The following is a 13,893-nucleotide window of genomic DNA, read 5'->3' as shown; positions in this document are numbered from 1 at the left end:
TACAACTTCCAAACAAGCTGGGATACATGAAGAAAGAATTTCACTGTACTGTAATGTACATGTGACAAATAAAGGCTTTTGATGTGTGTGGTGTGTGTGTGTGTGTGTGTGTGTGTGTGTGAATTATAAAAAAAATCGAAGTCGAATGGAATAATTTTACTTCGATTAAATGAATAAACACACACACAAAGACGGGAAACGTTTCACAGGCCGGATTAATATACTTCACGGTTAAACGCTAGCAATAAGCAGTGGCCTACTTAAATTAATAATCATATAAAAGGTCTCTGTAGGTTCATTACGGTGTTAAAAAGGCTGGTAATGTCTACTCCTGCAGAACAAATTCAGCTATTTGGGGCAGGGGTCATCATATTTTTTTGAACGTGGATGCGGATGAAGCTAATGCGCTATGTTTAAAAACAAGCCTTTTGCTGACACATCCTGCTTTTAAATGAGGGGCTGAATGTAGCACGTCGTTTTTTCGATGGTTTGATCGTTTAATTTCAACGTACGCATTGTTTTAATGGTCTACAGAACTGCTGTTTTGTTCAAAAAAAACATTTGAGAGGAAATGCACTTCCACACAGGGTGTGCCTGCTAGCTGTTTGCTTAGCCTGCATTGACACGCTACAAAAAACAAACACATGACACAAGAGCAGCCAAGAACTGAGGAAATCCCTCGACTTGGCTGTCTTACCACGAACAGGAGACATTTGAGAGGGGAAAAAATGCACACTGTCCTAACTACAACCCTTGACCTGAATACAGGCTGCGCTCCGAGCACAGGGATGTTTCGAACACAAATATGTCACTGTTTTTTTTCCGAAACACATTCATGAGGGCTACTTTACTGACTCCAGGTGACTCAACAATACTACAGCTGTAACGTGAAGCTGAAACGTTCCCTTTTCAGGCCTGACCTTTGACCTACATGCAGCCTTTGTAAAGATAAACGACCTTCAGTCACCTCTACGCTTGCATTCAGGTTATTATTTCACTGTTAATGCTAACAGCTAGGCTAATGCAAGAGTCCCTAATCATATGGCCATGAGATAGACTATGTTTAAGGTGACACTTACTTGTAAACAGAGCGAGTCGCAAAAACATTGTATATTTTAAAAATGTCCATTCTTCTGCTTATAACATAGAATAAAATATATAATGTAGAAGTTATATTTTAATAGTTGAATTAAAAAAATTAAAAGTGTTAACATTTGTGCAAAAGTATCGACACCTCTTTACAAACTTTTGAATGAATGCAAAAAAAAAAAATGTCCCTGGACAAGTAGTCCAGCCTTGATAAACATTCAAGGATGAGATTGTCTAAGTGCTCTTAGAAGTGCAATATCTTCTCCATGGGGCAAGTGGGATGGGGTAATCGCCTCAAAAAAACTTTTTTGAAGGACGCAAAAGAATCGTCAAGAGAACTTAAATTTCAGCTAAGCAAAAATTGGCCGGGCTGTCAAAGTGGGAGGGGTGTTATACCGCCTCCCTCCTGTCAATCACAGCTTCATTAAACAGTCGTAGGCATCTGTGAGTTTATTTCCTCAGAAGGTAGATAGAAGATTAAAGCGATAGATATAGATATAGTCGAATGTCTCAGAGGAACCAAGTGTTAGATTTCACGCTACTCCAAGACCAATTTGAGAAGAAAATCGGTAGAACAAAACACCACATGGAATAAATAAATAAATAAATAAATACAGTGATCACGTTGCATCAAGTCCTCACTCACTGCAGAGCAAATGGAAATGCTTCAGAGAGCCAAAGTGACATTTGGACGACATTGCAAACGAATTAGGGGACGTAGCTTTCAGCTACCGGTTGGACTGTAGGGTTACATTCTCACACAACAGAGCCAATTCATCAGTGTGGCAGGTGGCACACATGCCAGCTTCTAATGCTACGTTTGTGGCGAAAGGTTTGGTTTTACAAATATGAAAAAATGTCAAGTTCGAAAGCTTAATTTAGATTCACTCGATTATAAACCTTTCCAAAAGTATCGACACAATAAAACAAGTTTATCAAATGCGTTAAAGTATTACAGTCCAATAAAATATGTTTAATGTACATTGGATTCTGACAGGATGAACATTTTGGGGAATTTTTCTACTGGTAATTAAATATATATATACATACACACAAAATAATTAGGCAGAAAGGGATGGATATGTGTATGAAAGATATAAACAAAAGTACACATTAAAGTGTCCCAGTGTGATTTTCATCAAAATGTCCATGAGCTGGTATTGTTTAACTAACAAACTGTATCCAACATCTATAAATGTAACTAACCACATACTATATCCCTGAGCATTCGTAATAGTATAGACAGCCAATCGGATTGTGAAGTTCAAATACATCCTGAGGCTGCGGGCCAAAAAAGTGCACAAAAGATATTGAATGCTCTGTGGCCCATAGACGAAGCATGGAACGACATTCACCCGGCCTGGGGATGAACAACAAAAAAACGTGGTGGCTGATACTTTAGTCTTTAACCTCCCAGACTCATAGATGTTGTCTGAAATAGAATCTAAAGAATAGAATGACTATCTAGTGGGTGGAAATTGGCAATGCCTTAGAACTGGGTGCTTTTCTATGAAAGTCTTTCGACATCGACTTTAAATATATGACTATTGTTTGAATAAAAATGTATCAAAGTAGAGTAAGGATTTATAGCCTGGGGGTAATACCAGCCCATAATAAAACCAAAGAACACGACAGACACAAGGAGAAAAGAACGCTGTAAGTTATGCTGGTTTTGAGCCCACTCCTTTTCCACGACACACAATCATGGATTGTTACAGCAGATCACTGAGGACTCGCTGTCGCGTTAAAGCGAGTCACATGACCGCACGCTTTGTGTAGGCCGGGGGAGTCACATGACTGTAGACTTTGTGCTGGATGAGACGATCACGTGACCAGGGATTGTGTTGGCTGGACACAAAAGGTGGCGGTATGTCATCATGACAATAGGACCAAAGGCAAATTTAACAAAAGGACACAGATGAGCTGAGAGCTTCATATGATCTCACAGAGCGATCTCACACTCGATTGTTCGACAACGTGAAATGAAAATACAGAACAAGCCGGCTAGCTGGTTGTTCCTGTTTATAACAAAAATGATGAGCATAATGTTAAAAATTCCAAAAGCATCACGATTTTTTCATTCTGCTACCTGGATAAATTAGCTTAGGATTTTCAAAACCGGGAAAAAGATAGTATGGAAAGAAACGTTTGCAGAAATCAGGTCAAAAAAACCTGCCACAAAGCTATGCTAACTCCCCTGCTAGTTCAACACGGTAATCATTACAATGTTTTGAGAGACAGAAAAAAGAATGCTAGCTAAACTTTTATGCTCAATGTGAGAAGAAGAAAAGACCACCACAGCCAACCCTTGGGAACGTGCCACATTAGCAAATACAAGATTTTACCTCAGATACTTTATTAGGAAAGGATAATAGCTAGGTATCAAACAACTAGCTTGCTAAACTTTTTAATGTTAACCACGCTACCATTTTTTTTTTTTTGCCTCGTCATTCCAGGGTACCAAGCGTGACATTAGCAAGCTAGCTAATTAATTTCTGGTTTTCCGCCTTTCTAGAGTGGCATTCAATGTTTTTCTATTGTGCTTCTTCATAAAAAGTGAAAGGATGTCATCGTTATATGTCACACAAACTAATTCTGACAGGATGACATCCTTTATATGTTACATCACTGCAGATTCATTTACACAACTTCCAACCCTGACATTTCAAATCAACTCGTGTCCTGGTTAATTAAGGTGCACGTCCACGTACGAGAAACCTGGTGAGGCCTGCGGGTTCCACCTGCGAAGCGCCTGATTTCAAAGAATGCAGTCGTCCCAGATGTTACGCCAAGTGTTTCAATTCGAAGCATTGTTCTACTCATTAAACCATGAAAGTGGACTTTTTGTTCAAGCCGACACACCTTACCAGGGAAAACCATTACATGCGAAATGCCTTTCAATACAACGCTCAATCTGCCCTGGAGTATTTGAAAATGTCACACCCTAGAAACCTTCTTTTGCACATTTCAGTCAAGGTTTATTTACAACACTATAAGAATGAATGATTGTCTTGGTCTTCTGGGAATGTCATGAACTTTAAGTTCAGCACCTTGATATTTTGCTGAGGCGAGCAAGCCTGGTACTTCAATACCTAACCAAAGAGCTCGGGTCTTTTTTTTTTCTTAAACAGAGTTTAAAGATTGACAAGCAATATTCCTATCTATTCCGGTCAAACTCTAATGCCAATAAAAAAGGCCCTGACGATAGTGTGACACCATGAATAAAAAAAGTTAATGAATTGTGAAACCTTTTAAAAAAGGTACAAGAAAACGTACGAGAACTACATCTTAAGAAATCCAAAAAATGTCTATACACTTTTTCCTTCGCTATTTCGTTGTTGACTTTGAAAGGAATGTTTAGACGAGTTGTTGAAAAGATGATGGCAATCAAAGCTAAATAGAGTTCTGCACCTGGTTTTCCCAGGAGTAATGAACAATACAAAGCAAATACACAACCATGACAAAAGGCAATCTACTGAATACTTAAAGGTACTTTGAAGAGAAATCCATATAAACAAGTAACAAATGTGTTTCGGCTAACCTTCATGGCTCTACATTCTCTGTACCGTTCATAATCTACTTATGATGGCAAGTACTGGAAGCACCTTGAGGAGATAAAAGTCATTATCGTATCCTGTTTCTTGCAGATATCGTAATGAGATGTTGCCTGAGTGAAACTGATATGGACCCGATTCTTTAAAACTCACTCATTGTTGTGAAGATTTTTCCTTGACAAATTAAAGATAAGATGTCCTCATTTCCTCAGAGCAGGGCTTCTGGTTTTAGGTGATAAACCCCAGCATGATATAGTCACCTCTAAATTAGAACAGAACCAGAGCAGCCATGGCTCTCACTGTTAGATAAACATATAGAAAGACTTCCGGATGTCCAGCAAGAGGAAAGAGGTCCCCCAGGGATGTTTCACATGACCGGAGCAGGCACAGGATAAATGACACCACAAAATTTGTACAGTTAAAAAAGCTGATACACAACTCCCCAGAACTCCTATGAGCTCCCAAAAACTCCCCATGATCTCCTCAGAACTCCCTGTGGCCTCCCCATAATCTCCATAAAACTCTCCAAAACTCCACATGACCCCCACAGAACTACTTATGACCACCTGGGAACACCCCATTACCGCCCCAGAACTCTATATGACCAACAATAATACTCATGTTCACCCCAAAATTCTTTATGACCTCCCCAGAACTCCCAAAACTACCAATGTCCATCGCAGAACTCTCCATGGCCTCCTCATGACCTCCACAAAACCTCTCCAATACTCCCTATGAACCACCTATGACTTCCACAGAAAATCGCCATGACCCCCACAGAACTCCTTATGCTCGCCCAGGTACACCCCATGACCTCCCTCAAACGCAAAAACTCCCCATAACTCGCTATGACCTCCACAATACTCCCCTGATCTTCCCAAAAACTCATCACCTCCCCAGTACTCCCACAAATTCCCCAAAAGTCCCCATGTCCTCCTCAGAACTCCCCATGTCCTCCTCAAAAGTCCCTATGCTCTCCCAGAAACATATCATAACCTGCCCAAAACTTAAGAACTCCCCATGACCTCCACAATACTCCCCTGATCTCCCCAGATCACCTCATTGCCACCCCATGACTCCCCAGAACTCCAGGACTGCTTTTGAAGTCCAAGTTGGCAGGTCAACACAGAAAAGAAGCAGTGGGAGAACCTGCGAAAACATGACTAATAAAAAAAATAAACATTATGACTAAAGCACTGGGTGGGCACTTAGTTCTCGAGCTCGTCATCTACTGACAAGCTTTAAAATAAACAAAAATAAATTTCCATCAAATATGAACATAACATCAATAACACCAATGACTCCAGTGATTATTTTTATAGTTTCATCAGTGTTTAGTGTGGTAGAACATCCAAAAAAAGCATGTTACTTCCTGGTATCATATGAATTACAACAGGAAATGAAGGACTGATGTTTACCAAATATATTGCAAAATTAATACCGCAGATCCCAATAATGCCAGAGTCATCAAAAAAGAGAGCTGAGCTACACTGGCCAATCAGATGCATCTGTGGGCTTTTGTATGTAGAAGAGGGCAGATAGTGTTTTTCCTTTGATCTTCTTTTGATCTAGGATGAGAAGCAATCATAAGACTGGTCTTGCTGAAAAAATTCAACACCTTCTCAACTGGCCAGATCTATATAACTTTTTTTTTTTAAAGTACATTTAATCTGCAAAAGTATTGGGACACCTGACTTTTCCAACTATATGTGCTTCTTCTCCAAACTCTTACCACAAAGCTGAAGGCACACCACTGAATGTCTTTGGATGCGGTGGCAGGAAATTTTCCCTTCACTTGAACTAGGAGACAAAAATCCTGTTCCAGCATGACAACCTCCAGTGCACAAAGCCAACTCCATTAAGATATAATTCATATGGGTTGGAGTGGAAGTTCTCCCGCTATAGAGAGCCAATCTCAACCCCATTGAACCCCCTTTGGTATAAATGTGAAACGGCACATCAGGGATCCTCCCCTCACCTACATCGGTACCTCATATGACTAAGGCACTCGTGGCTGGAAAAACTAGTGGAACATCTTAACAGACGAGTGGAGCACATTGATTTAAATATGGAATAAGATGCTCAAAAAAGCACTAAGCTTAGCTTTCACTAATTGGTCAACACTGGGTCAAGGTCTTAAACCTGCAAAACTCCATAAAACTCTCTATAATTAATATAATATGTAATAAATATATTTATTTTTATAGTCCACTTTATTTTGTGTAAAATGTTCTATTACAACAAGTTTTATTCTGTGTATAACCACGTTAATAAAAAAAATCTCGAATCTCGAATGAGGAAGTCATGTGACCACGTAAATTGCTCCAGAAGGGACAAATGTTGTTCTACCTGATTCGCTATTTGAAAAAAAATGACAAATTTATTTTCAAAATTAAAATGATAAAGTACCATCGTTGGTTGTGGAACGGCAACAATTAAACCTTAATAATTTCGAATTCTGGGTTGATGATCAGATGTTGACTGTCGACAGCAGCTCGGAAAAAAAATCGCTCTGAAAAAAAAAAAGGAGAAAAATCGCAGATTCACATAATTATAACTTTGCTCTCACACTATTATTTCTATACAGGAATATTTTAGATGTTTCTAGTTTATAAAGCATGTTTAAAGTGGTAGTTTGGTGGTTAAGGTCTTCTGCTTAGCGGGTTGCCAGTTCAAAACCCAGCACCATCAAGCTGCCACTTCTGGGCCTCAACTGATATGAGATAAATGGAAGTTTGCAAAATGGCGTAAACCGTAAAGCAGCTCTTGTGAGGCAAACGTCAGCAACATCAGCGAGATATCCGGGATTCCCTGTTTCGCAAAACTTCAACATTAGGTTGAATGAAATTCCCATTATTAGTGTTTTTCCCTAGAATTCCTAACAAAGCAAAAAAAGAAGCCCTTGGTATATATTATTGCAGGTGGAACCCCAGGGTCTTTTCCTTCACCTTGCTTTTCATTTTCTTTGAATACTATGGACTTCCATGCTGTGCTACAGACACCTGGTCTACAAAAGAGGCTGAAGACAAGTCACGGTCATTGACTTCATAGTCAGTGACCTAAGGCAGGTTGCTATAGTGAATATGCACTAGAAGCTGGGCTCATTTGGATGTGGTCAGAGCTCCACCCTACTCAGATGGCTACAAACAGGTCCAGCCAAATCTGATCTGATACTATTGACCGTCAAGGATCTGAGACAGGTATCTTCCGCTATAGCACAGACACACACTCCACACACTTATTGTCATCATGTCAAGACTAATAAGTCTGGAACTGTTGAGACTTTGAAGGATTGCTGAAGGGGAACTAGGTCAAGCCAAGTCCAAAAGTCGAGATCTCAGGGCTCCTGTGGCAGTCAGAAACCTCACACCTCACACCTACGTATCAATGAAATCTGCTAGTCAAATTAGCGGTCGTTTTGGAGACCTGGAGACATGGAGATCTAATGGTGGCCTGGAACAAAGAATTAATGATATATTTAATATAAAAATTATGAGAAGTAATGGACAACTGATCGGCAGGTCGCGAGGTAAAATCCCAGCACCACCACGGTGCCACTGGTGGACCCCTTAAGCAAGACCCTTAAACCCTCACCCACTTCTCAGTTCTTCTCAATTGAACTGATATTCTGAGAGAGAAAAAACATTGCTGTCAAACTAAACAAAACAAAACGGGAATGACTTCGCTAATGCTAATGCTACTCCTAATGCTAATGCTAATAAAACATCCTTTGGAGTTGCTGCTGATCATTTCTACATGACGACCCAGTTCTCGCCGCCGTATGCGACGTTCTGAAGAGTTGCCAGAATGAGCAAAAATCACCCAATGGATTCTGGAGAAGAGCTTTAACCAGGAAACTTTATATTTTATATTAAATAATGTCGTAAATATGTATAAAAAATGTAAATAAATTAAAGCTTTTGTCTTTAATCCTCATCATATAGTGAGAAAAAGACCTCAGGTCTTGTGGTCTTCGAACCTCCGTGGCAATGCGGCGTCCATGTTTGTCCAAAGTGAGAATAATAATAATGAGCTTGGGAGTGCGAGGCTTACTTTTACACCAAAAGAAGCAGGTGAGTCACGAAACCATGAGGACGCCAGTTCTTGAGGTGTGTCGTGGCGCTCAGACATGCTAAAGCGACACACCCGGTACTCTCTCAGGCAAAGCACTGACTCAGACACTATTCCTGGATCCAACATGGCAACCACATATGAATTGGACCATAGTCCTGAACCAGAAACCAAACTTCACCAACAAGCGTACCTCAGAATTACATTTTTTTTAACATCAGCTACTCATACTGGACACACCACAAGACCACCAGACCTTTATCTGTGACTGATGCAGGTCCTCCAGCTGCCTTCGCTCCTCTGAAGGTTAATTAATAAGCCGGAGACACAGGAAGTACAATTCTGTCCTAATGACCTTTGCTGAAAGTGAATGCACCATAAAAAAGAACAGGCACGTGGACATCCAGGGCAGAAGTTAACCCTTGGAACGAATCACATCACTAAGAGTGCACAAGTTAATCATCACTTCTTCCTTGACTTTTGTAGGAAATGAGAAAGACAGCCAACGTACTCGAGAAGATATGGTTTGGAGACCATCCAAGACTGATAGTAATGTCTACATCGAGCCAAAAAGTCGGTCTTTAAGGTTCCTACCCAACTTAGAATCCATGGCCTGACCTTGTAACCAGGTGTTCTTCAAACCAAGAACCATTTTTTAGGTAGATCCTGGATCATGGTGAATCCATCTAAACTGAATGCAAATGCAAGACATTTTAGAGACCAATGGATTGATTTTCCTGGATCTGCTGGTGTGTAGATATACACTATCACCAACCATCATGTTTCTTCTCAATGTCCTTACCGTCCTGCTTTCATCTCACACTGCAATTAATCTCCTACTATGTTACAAGAACAGGTACGAGAAGGTATGTGACATCTCACCTGGGATTAATGGACCTAGGTTATGGCAGGTGTCCTCCTAAGGATCATCTGTCACCTGAGCAGGTGTGAAGCCCATGTTGAGTCTATGTTGGGGACAATCTTGTCCTCATCACACACGTCTTGAAGAGTGTTTACAAAACACCTGCATGCCACTGGTTGTGTGATTGTGTTAGAAGACTCTTGTTTAGAAAACATCAGCTGATCAAAGCTGCGTGTGCAGGAAGTGATCTGATCACATGGTCTAATCGTGAGATGGACAATATCCTACCAGCAGAGACACGTCCAGATTTGGGTGGAAAAGATCAATCAATCAATATGGACTCACCTTGTTCCTCTGTGAGCCGGTAGGACTCCCTTAATGGCTGTGTCTCAAATCACATTCAACTTCAAGTGCGCACACAGATGTCCCGACCCGCGGATATCGTTCTGTCTTTCCACCAGCCTCCGTCCGACTCCCACAATAAACCCCCGTCTACGGGTTGCCAGATCATGCGAAATTAAATATAGGCTCGCACGTCGTTTTTATCACAGCAACAATCCTACTATCTCCACCCAAAGCCGAATCCCTTGTCTTTATTAATAACCTTCTTTTTCAAGCATGTTTATTGTAGTAAACAAATTAGTAGGCAGCGAAAAATAAAACGCGCGCTTCAAAATTGCCAATCTGGCAACACGTTAAAGCAAGGCGAACGGAGGCGGATGTTAGGGACTTCAGTCGGCCAATCAGAGGGCTTCCTGGTGGTTGTGACGTCATTAAAGGCCCAGGCTTGTCTCAGCAGGTGCATTGGTTGGAGTTTGGACTCTTTTACTGAGATCCTTACACACACACACACACACACACACACAGGCTTTCAGGTTAAGGTAATTTTTTCATTAGTGCCTCTATATTCACAGGCTCAAAAGTACCTGGACACTATTAATGACCAGGTGTGTCCTCATTTCATCCAGAACATGTTTGGACATGGATTTTCAAAAATGTACTGCCAGGTGAGACAGTGGGACTCATGGATCCTCCAAAAGATTCATAACACCAAAAAGCACCTCAAAGCTCCCAAAAATGTCTAGAAAGCACAAAGATGCTGGACATCTAGGAAAATATATCCAAGCTCCATGAAGATATACTTTACATGAGTTGGAGTGAAAGATTTCCTGCTATAGAGATCCAAATAATATTAAACCTTTGGATCAGTTGGAATGGAACCCCAGTCCTCCTCACCTCACCTACATCAGTACCTGATATTATAAAAAAAAAAAACTAAAAACACCCTGGTCTAAATCCTGTCAAACATCTATGGAAGGAGTTGGAACAAGCGATCTCGAGAAGATAGTCTTCAAACCTGAAGCTGATCAAAAAATGTACCTGTTACCGATTGGGAAGTTCTCATTTTGGTATGTAGAAGAGGCCATAATTAGCCTGGAGAAAAGAAAAACTTGACCTATCAGAGACAATCAGGAGCGGCCAAATGAACAACTCCATACATTATTAATAAGAAGTAATGCACTGGTGAGTAGTTTTGTTTCTACTTTGTTTGGCAGTTGGTCCAAGAAAACCCCCAGATAGGAGGCTACACCCTACACTATATAGACAAAAGTATCGGATCACCTGACTTTTCCAGCCATATGTGGTTCTTCATCAAAATGTCACGACAAAATCAGAGGCACACAACTCTTGGAACGGCACCTCGGTCCTCTTCACCTCACCATCAGTACCTGACTTTACGCCCCATGTTGCTGAATGAGCACAAATCTCCTTAAAATCTAGAACATCTTCCCAGAAGAATGGAGGTTGTTTTAAGAGTAAATGGGGACTAAATTATGGAATGGGATGTTTCTCTAGTGAATTTTCACATCCCAGCTAAATCAGGCCAAGCTTTATATCTTTCTAGTGAATCCCAACTCCACTTGTAAGCCAGGAAGTTACATTTACTCACCAACCACCTGTCAGGTAAAATCTAAGTTCCCGTGCTACAAGACAACTTCCCTCTATAATCATTTCTGAACAAAAGAAAACAGACAGGAGAGAGTTTCATTGTTTGTCCGCTGCTACAACAGTTGAGTCAATATGGCTTTTAGCCGGTCATCAAGCTGCACAAACAGCGTTTGTTAACATCTGACGGAAACCCTGACGAGCGAGGACGTAAAAACGAGGGTACTTGACATTCAGCTGCGGGTTTATGGATCCCATCGATCCGGTTAAAGCTTTTAAAATGTTTACACTGTACACACGGTCCATTATTCAGCTTGTAAGCGGCGCACATCACAAGCATCCTTTTTCATCCTGAGAGAAAAGTCCGGTGGCCTGATTTTTTTAAATCTACGTTACATGCGACACTTCGAACATTTCCGCCTCAATATTGGTTTTAGAATAATCTCATCTTTAGATAGTTTTATAAAGGCACAATTTAAGATTGTCTGAAGAAGTCAATGGCAACGCCACCCAGTGTATCCGTACTTCACTTAAGTCCATTTACGAGTCGGCGGTTACCACGTCTGCAATTTCATCAGGGACAAAAGTTAAAATGTGAAATTCTGCATAAAACTGGCCAAATCTGTCACAGAGACTTTTGACACCACATGCGGCAACTCTGCAACGAGTCGTGAACCTCACTGGAGATCAGGAAGACCTTCGACAACCTCAACCCCTGACAATCTCGAAACTATTCAGCAACTCGTGCATAACGATCGTCGGAGAACAATCCACATGATCTCACTTCCGCACCTACCCTACTCACCAGATTTGGCTCCTGCAGACTTCGCCCTCTTCCCAAAGATGAAGGTGCTTGAAGGTGCGGGACACGCTCCAGAGGTGGCAGGAACGCTAGGAGCGCTGTTTTGCTGTGCTGTTTTGAAGGTGATGGAGTGTAAACATAGATAATGTACTTACTTTTAAAAAGAGCTAGTCTCGATATTATTTGATACCACCTCGTATACTAAATGGCCAAGCATGAGCATAACATTGTGTGCTTTCTGAACATCTTATTCCACACTTGCTGTTAAATAACCTTCTTCTGGGAAGATGCTCCACTAGATTTTGTGGAGATTTGTGCTCATTCAGACAACAAAGGGGTGTTAGAAAAGTCTTTACATTGGACTTTAGATCAGAAGATCACAAGTTCAAATCCCACCACCACCAAGCTGCCACTGACGGGCCAGGTCGCCAGCCGAATGCCAAAAATGGTGTCGTTCATCTCAAACGTGTGCAATAGGGCTGAGGGTCAGTCTATAGCTAGAGATCTTCCACTCCAACCTACGTCAAGCAGATCTGCATTAGTTTCCCCCGTGTAATCTGCACACTGGACAACTTGCAAGTCAAGGGAAGTGGACACTTTTTCTTCCAAACGATATACCCTCTGTTGGTCTTCTACCAGTGGAAGTGTTACCTGAAGATCTCAGTGAGAAACTGCATATAATTTGACATAAATTTAGAAGGGGCGGAGTCAACCTGGAACATAAAATTCCTATCCGTTTCATTATGGAGGAAGGCGCTCATTCGGACAAAGAATGGTAGATTGTTTTCGCCGAGACGTTTCTCTTAAAATAATAGCGCCCCCTGCAGGGCAGCTGTAAAATGAACGCAGAACGATTTGGTTACTGGGCCCACAGCAAGTAGTTAATTGAATACCAAGTCATTTAATAATAATAATAATAATAATAATAATAATAATAATAATAATAATCCACATATGGACACAAGTATTGACGCGAATACAGATGTACGAGGAATCAGGATCCAGTGTGAAGCATTTACAGGGAAATAAAATGAACATATGCGCCCCGGGCGTCAATTACCATCGCTTTTGCTCACTTTATTATGGAATTATATTAGTTTTATTGCAGACCTGGAAAAAATAGAAAAAAAAAGAGAGAAAAAAAAAAAAAAGAGCACTCATGATCCTGGGGGTTCAAACGAATATAATATGTTTACGAACTAAGGCAGATGTGGACTCTTGCATCTCGAATAGTTTTAATAGTGAAAATGAGGTCCACTTACACGTGGTAACGCCGTATAAAGCTCTGACAGGCGCTGATTAACGACCGTGTTACGCCATGAAAGAAGCGATTTGTTTGTTTTTGTGGATATTCAGCCTACAGAGGAGAAATATTCCGAGGTGAAAAACACGAGTTGGATAACAGACAGAAGGCGAAAGGGACGTAACAGATACCGGTCGGGGCTGTTCCTGACGAACGAATACTTAACTCAGTGCAAGAGTGAGAGACGAGATCGTGAGAGTCACAAGTCGGAGGAAAACGAAACAAACGAACGAACGAACAAACGAAAGAAAATAAAAATAAACTG

At 40.9% G+C, this 13,893-nt stretch overlaps 1 protein-coding gene across 2 annotated transcripts in view; it reads right to left on the bottom strand.

Moving 5' to 3' along the window:
* Window positions 1–10,074, bottom strand: part of myo6a (myosin VIa) — a 91,023-nt gene extending 80,949 nt beyond the window's left edge. The window contains exon 1 of one of the 2 annotated variants that reach the window (XM_046872613.1): window positions 9,922–10,074. The gene's annotated coding sequence lies outside the window, so the exon portion shown is untranslated. Of the gene's footprint in view, window positions 1–9,596; window positions 9,772–9,921 lie in introns of those variants that run through there. The other variant, XM_046872614.1, reaches the window with a different exon arrangement.
* Window positions 10,075–13,893: the final 3,819 nt, after the last annotated feature.

Source organism: Silurus meridionalis, chromosome 18, assembly GCF_014805685.1.
Source record: "Silurus meridionalis isolate SWU-2019-XX chromosome 18, ASM1480568v1, whole genome shotgun sequence".
Taxonomy (NCBI): Eukaryota; Metazoa; Chordata; class Actinopteri; order Siluriformes; family Siluridae; genus Silurus; species Silurus meridionalis.
The sequence above is the reverse complement of the archived record's forward strand: the minus strand, read 5'-3'. Positions and strand labels throughout refer to the sequence as shown.